General features: G+C 39.4%; 1 non-coding gene across 1 annotated transcript; it reads left to right on the plus strand.

Annotated features, from left to right (window-relative positions):
• The first annotated feature begins 4,663 nt into the window (after window positions 1–4,663).
• LOC116276230 lies at window positions 4,664–4,732 on the plus strand. Its single transcript, XR_004185659.1, has one exon. It is a non-coding gene; the product is annotated as a small nucleolar RNA SNORD41 (small nucleolar RNA).
• Window positions 4,733–7,321: the final 2,589 nt, after the last annotated feature.

Here is a 7,321-nt window from a genome sequence, read left to right on the forward strand (position 1 = left end):
TCAACTGTCCTATTTTCAAGTTCACTGATTCTTCTGTGTTTGAGCTCCTCTAGTGAATTTTCATTTCAGTTATTGTGTCTTTCAGCTGTAGAATTTCTGTTTAGCTCCTTTTTACAATTTTTGTCCCTTTCTTGGTATTCTAATTTTGTTAATATACCATTTTCCTGATTTCCTTTAGTTTTTTGTCCACATTTTCTTTTAGCTGTTTGAGCAAATTTAAGATAATTGTTTTAAAGTCTTTGTTTGGTGAGTCTAATGTCTGAGTGTCCTCAGAAATGGTTTCTGCCAATTAATTTTACTCCTTTGAATGTGCCATGTTTTCCTGTTTCTTTGTATGCCTTGTAATTTTTGTAGTTTTGGTTGGAAATTAGACATTTGAAAAAACAGCTAACTCCCCTAGTCTTTGCAGATTGGCTCTATACTGGTACAGTTCTTCAACAATGAGCGAGGCTTGCTTTGAGCCTAGGGATCAGCTGAGGTGAAGGCTTAAGGTCTTTTCAGGGCTTTTCTGACCAAGTGTCTTACCTGGGCATGTGTAACTTCCCAATTTCCCCATATACATGGCTGCTTTTGAATGTCTTATTTCCTAAAGAGTCTCAGTCCAGTTTCTCCTGGGGCCTTAGATGGTCTACTGTATGTATCCACCCATAGTCTTTTACTCCATATGTCAGTGGGTCTGTAGTCTCCTTGCAGCTTTCATGAGCAATGACTACCGCTTTTCTGAGACCTGAGGCCAGTCCTTTAGGTAACCCCCATATGTACACAATAATTTGCGAAAAGCTTTGCTCTTCTCCCTTCCATTTAAGGGAGGGAACTTGGAATTAGGCTGCTGCCTCTTCCAGACTAAGAGCACTGCCACATCAGGGAGGAGGAGGGGGCAAGGGCAAATAAAAACACCACAAAACTTTTGTCAACATTTTGAAGGTGGGCATTCACTTGGTTACTGTAAACTTTTAACCGTTTTTTGGAGCTCTTACATGTTAGTTCAGCTAATTTCTGGTTGTTTTATGAAGTTTGTGTGGGATAATGAAAGCTTGGATTATCCCACCAAATGGTTGGATTATCCCACCCGACAAATGGTGGCTTTGTCGTCCACCATTTTGCTGACATCACATGAGCATCCATCTTGATAGAAGAAAAGAGCAAATTGGACCTTAAGTAAGTATAAGAAAAGAAATAAAAAGATAAGAGAAGAGGCTGGGCACGGTGGCTCACACCTGTAATCCCAGCACTTTGGGAGGCTGAGGTGGGCAGATCACCAGAGGTCGGGAGTTTGAGACCAGCCTGACCAACATGGAGAAACCCTGTCTCTACTAAAAATACAAAATTAGCAGGGCATGGTGGCACATGCATGTAATCCCAGCTACTCAGGAGGCTGAGGCAGGAGAATTGCTTGAACCCAGGAGATGGAGGTTGCAATGAGCCAAGATCACGCCATTGCACTCCAGCCTGGGCAACAGGAGTGAAACTCCATCTAAAAAAAAAAAAAAAAAAAAAAAAAAGACCAGGACTTCAAGACTAGCCTGGGCAACATAGTGAGATCTCATCTCTAAAAAAAATTTAGGGCTGGGCACAGTGGCTCGCACCTGTAATCCAGCACTTTGAGAGGCTGAGGCAGGCAGATCACAAGGTCAGGAGTTTGAGACCAGCCTGACCAACATGGCGAAACCCTATCTCTACTAAAAATACAAAAATTAGCTGGGCATGGTGGCCAGCACCTGTAATCCCAGCTACTTGGGAGGCTGAGGCAGGAGAATTTCTTGAACCCAGGAGGCAGAGGTTGCAGTGAGCTGAGATCGTGCCTTACACTCCAGCTGGGGCGACAAGAGCAAGACTCCGTCTCAAAAAAAAAAAAGAGAAATAATCTATATTTTGATTATTGTGGTAGTTACGTAGGTGAATACATTTATCAAAACTCAGCAAACTATTCATTTAAATGGGCACATTTTATGTAAGTTATACATGAATAAATTTTATTCATAAGTAAAAGAACAGTTTACAGAGGCCACTGCCCTGTCAAAATAGTACATTTGTCTCTATTAATATATTTTGAGTGAAAAAATTTAAAAAGCTTATTCTGTGGATAATTACTTTGTTTTTTCACCTGGTGTGGATATTTAATCTTTGGTGCTTTATGAGAGAAATGAATAAAGTTATTAGGTAGTTCTGATGAGAGAGATCATGTCTAAGAATATGTCAGGGATGGTTTCATAGAGGAAACCATTTTTAATCTTGGCCTTAATTAATAGATACAGAGAAAGAAAGATAAAAATAAAGAAAATAGCATGGCATTCCAAGCAGAGTGAACAATAAAGGAAAACAGTATTGCCTTTTGCAAAAATACACTGTTTTTTTTTTTGAGGGACTTTGAGTTTTCATTGTAATATCACATCTCCATATTAAAGACCTAAGTGTAATTTTCGGTCATTAATTATGCACGGATGATTTCTCCCTATGCAGAATGCTGTTTGTGCTTAATCAGGCAATCCTTTAAAAGATACGATCTCTAGGGATTTGCTATTTAAGAAGTGGAATTAGCTACATTACAATTAAATAATTCCTGTTACAGTACCATGTAAAAGTTCATTCATCCATTCAACATTTATTTATTCTGTAAAATATTTATCGAGTGCCCATTATATATTTGGTACTATTCTAGGCAGTAGAGATACACATAAGTCAATATTTATCCCTCATGGGGCCTAATATTATTTTTTTCTTTATTATTACACTTTAAGTTCTAGGGTACATGTGCATAATGTGCAGGTTTGTTACATATGTATACATGTGCCCTGTTGGTTTGCTGCACCCATTAACCCATCACGTCATTTACATTAGGTATTTCTCCTAATGCTATTCCTCCCCCATCCTCCCACTCCAAGACAGGCCCCAGTGTGTGATGTTCCCCACCCTGTGTCCAAGTGTTCTCATTGTTCTATTTCCACCTATGAGTGAGTGAGAACATGCAGTATTTGGTTTTCTGTCCTTGTGATAGTTTGCTGAGAATGATGGTTTCCATCTTCATCCATGTTGCTACAAAGGACATGAAGTCATCCTTTTTTATGGCTGTATAGTATTCCATGGTGTATATGTGCCACATTTTCTTAATCCAGTCTGTCATTGATGGACATATGGGTTGGTTCCAAGTCTTTGCTATTGTGAATAGTGCCACAATAAACATTTGTGTGCATGTGTCTTTATAGCAGCATGATTTATAATCCTTTGGGTATATACCCAGTAATGGGATCACTGGGTCAAATGGTATTTCTGGTTCTAGATCCTTGAGGAATCGCCACACTGTCTTCCAAAATGGTTGAACTAGTTTACACTCACACCAACAGTGTAAAAGCATTCCTATTTCTCCACATCCTCTCCAGCACCTGTTGTTTCCTGACTTTTTAATAATTGCCATTCTAACTGGTGTGAGATGGTATCTCACTGTGGTTTTGATTTGTATTTCTCTGATGACCAGTGATGATGAGCATTTTTTCATGTGTCTGTTGGGTGCATAAAGGTCTTCTTTTGAAAAGTGTCTGTTCATATCCTTTGCCCACTTTTTGATGGGGTTGATTTTTTCTTGTAAATTTGTTTAAGTTCTTTGTGGATTCTGGGTATTAGCCCTTTGTCAGATGGGTAGATTGCAAAATTTTCTCCCATTCTGTAGGTTACCTGTTCACTCTGATGGTGGTTTCTTTTGCTGTGCAGAAGCTCTTTAGTTTAATTATATCCCATTTGTCTATTTTGGCTTTTGTTGCCATTGCTAATATTCCTAAATTATATTTAATTTCAAACATTCTAAGACATCACTCTCTAATGAATGTAAAACCACTTTTGTTAGAGAGTATGATACCAGTAGTTCTATTTAATCTTCCTTTTAAACAAATATATATTTATTTTAAAACGTGGGTTTTTAATTATTAGGTTAAATTTTCAGCACTGTGTTTAATAATCCGGGATACCAAAAAAAAAAAGCCTGAGGAATTTATAGTCTAGATATGGAGAAAATACCTATATATGACATGATTAAAGTACTTTTAAGTAGAGTGTGCAATGAAATTTGAGGTAACAAAATACAGGGTAACTGTGAGGGTGAAATTGACATGGAGTCACAACAGTCAGGGGACATTTATGACGGAAGAGTGTTGGTGAGATTTTGATTGGTGCTTCCAGGCAGAGGGAGCAAGACAGCAGGCCTGGAAGCAGTGATGAGTGGGGTATGTGGAGGACACTGTGAAGACTGGTCTGCAATAAATTTTAACCTGTAATTCCTTTATAAAGATTTCCACGTAGGAAATTAATCACAGTTATATTCACAGAGGTTAATTACAGTGTTATTTAAAATGATGAAAATTGGCCAGACGTGGTGGCTCATGACTGCAATCCCAGCACTTTGAGAGGCCGAGGCAGGTGGATCACCTGAGGTCAGGAGTTCGATACCAGCCTGACCAATATGGTGAAACCCCGTCTCTACTGAAAATACAAAAATTAGCTGGGTGTGGTGGCATGTGCCTGTAGTCCCAGCTACTCAGGAGGCAGAGACAGGATAATTGCTTGAACCCAGGAGGTGGAGGTTGCAGTGAGCCTAGATCACACCACTGCACTCCAGCCTGGGCAATAGAGGGAGACTCTGTCTCAAAAAAACACCAAAAAAGATGAAAATTGGAGGGAAGTGATGACACCTTTGACTACTGTGTGACACTGATTTCTCTCGTATTCGTACTGGCTGATCCTGAGGTGAGTCAAAAAAAGACAAAAATGTATAAAAATAAAGAAAAATAAATAAAATGATTAAAAATGGAAACAACCTACATTTTAATCAATAGGGGAATAGAAATGACTTAGGCTGTATTCATTCAATAGAACAATATGTAGCCATTTCAAAAAATGTTTTTGATAACAAGGTGGTAAAATGTCCATGATGAAATATAAATGTTCATAATTATGTAAAAGAAGCAGAATATAAAATTGTAAGTACATTATGATGCTAATTTTGTGAAAATGAAAAAAATTCATATCTTGGAAAAAATCCTGGAAGAAAATACTCCAAGCATTTTATTTACTTTAATATAATTTATTTATTTATTTTACAGAGACAGGGTTTCCCTATGTTGCCCAGGCTGGTCTTGAACTCCTAGGCTCAAGTGATCCTTCTGCCTCAGCCTCCCAAATTTCTGGGATTACAGGCATGAGCCACCATGCCTGGCCTCCAAATATTTTGTGATGGTTATCATTTGTTGATGGAATTATAGTTGATTTTTATTTCCATCTTTATATTTTTCTGTAATTTTAACATTTATTGTAACGATTACATATTTTGTTTATACTCTTAGATAATATTTGTATTAGTTTGCTAGAGCTGCCATACCAAAATACCATGCACTTGGTTGCTTACACAACAGAAATTTATTTTCTCATAGTTCTGGAGGCTAGAAGTCCATGATCAAGGTGCCAGTAGGCTTGGTTTCTTCTGAGGCCTGATTCCTTGGTTTGCAGGTGGCTACTTTCCCACTCTGTCTTCACATGGTTTTCCCTCTGTCTGCACATATTTCTGGTGTCTCCTGGCATGCCTAAATTTCTCTTTCTTACAAGGACACCAGTCACATTGGATTAGGGCCCACCCTGAAAAAAAAAAGCAGGGCACCTCATTTTAACCAAAGCAATGCTTTAAAGACCTTATCTCCAAATATAGTCACATTCTCAAGTACTGGGGCTTAGGATTTACACAAATTTTGGGAAGACATGATTCAACCTATATACTAGTTTAAAAAGTAATTGGTATATTATTGGTAATACAGACACAAAAACTGGGGCAAGCCTGACTAGAGTAGAAAGATATGTGGCAAATAGCAATAGTAGGGTAGGTGAAATAACTTCAATGATAGCTTAATTATTGATTGTTCACTGTGTACTGAGCATTGTATTAAGATATATTGACAGTCTCATGAAGTCATTGATTTAAATATTGATTAATATGGCATCAAGTTTGGGAAAACATTGAATCATGACAAGCTGTGGACTTTGGATAGACATAAGAAATGATTTGAAGGTAGGAAAATGACATGAGGAAGGATATTTTATTTATTTTTATTTTATTATTATTATTATTATTTTGAGACAGAGTCTCGCTCTGTTGCCCAGGCTGGAATGCAGTGGTGCAATCTCGGCTCACTGCAACATCCGCCTCCTGGGTTCAAATGATTCTCGTGCCTCAGACTCCTGAGTAGCTGGAATTACAGGCGTGCGCCACCATGCCCGGCTAATTTTTATATTTTTAGTGGAGACGGGGTTTTCCCATGTTGGCCAGGCTGGTCTCAAACTGCTGACATCAGGTGATCCACCGTCCTCAGCCTCCCAAAGTGCTGGGATTACAGGCGTGAGGCACCGTGCCTGGCCATTTATTTTTATTATTGTTTTTGAGACGGAGTCTCACTCTGTCACTCAGGCTAGAGTGCAGTGGCGTGATCTCGACTCACTGCAACCTTCGCCTCCCAGGTTCAAGTGATTCTCCTGCCTCAGCCTCCTGAGTAGCTAGGACTACAGTCACGCACCACCATGCCTGGCTAATTTTTGTATTTTTAATAGAGATGGGTTTCTTCATGTTGGCCAGGCTGGTCTCAAACTCTTGAACTCAGCTGATCTGCTCGCCTCAGACTCCCAAAGTGCTGGGATTAGACGCATGAGCCACCGTGCCCGGCCACAGGAAGGGTATTTTAGAAAGATTAGTTTGGTAACAGAATGGATTAGTGGGCCGGGCGCGGTGGCTCATGCCTGTAATCCCAGAACTTTGGGAGGCCGAGGCGGGCGGATCACTGGAGGTCAGGAGTTCGAGATCAGCCTGGCCAACATGGTGAAACCCTGTCTCTACTAAAAATACAAAAATTAGCTGGGCATGAGAGCGGGTGCTTGTAATCCCAGCTACTCAGGAGGCTGAGGCAAGAGAATAGCTTGAACCTGGGTGGCGGAGGTTGCAGTGAGCCTCGCCATTGCACTCCAGCCTGGGAGCCTGGGAGACAACAGTGAAACTCTGTCTCAAAAAAAAAAAAAAAAAGGAATGGATTAGTGACAGTTTAATTTCAGGGATCAGCAAACCTTTCTGTAAAGGACCAGAAAGTAAATATTTTGGGGCATACATACGGTCTCTGTTGCAAATACTGAAGTCTGTCATTGTAATATGAAAGCAGTGACAGACAATAAGTAAATGAATGAGCATGGCAGCTGCTAAATCTCAGGTTTAACCTAAAGCTACCTTCTTACATATTTTAAGTTCAGCCTAAAGGTTTCTTTGTGCATTGTGAAGTACAACCTAAATGGAATTGTAAAC

Source organism: Papio anubis, chromosome 7, assembly GCF_008728515.1.
Source record: "Papio anubis isolate 15944 chromosome 7, Panubis1.0, whole genome shotgun sequence".
In the NCBI taxonomy this organism is placed as follows: domain Eukaryota; kingdom Metazoa; phylum Chordata; class Mammalia; order Primates; family Cercopithecidae; genus Papio; species Papio anubis.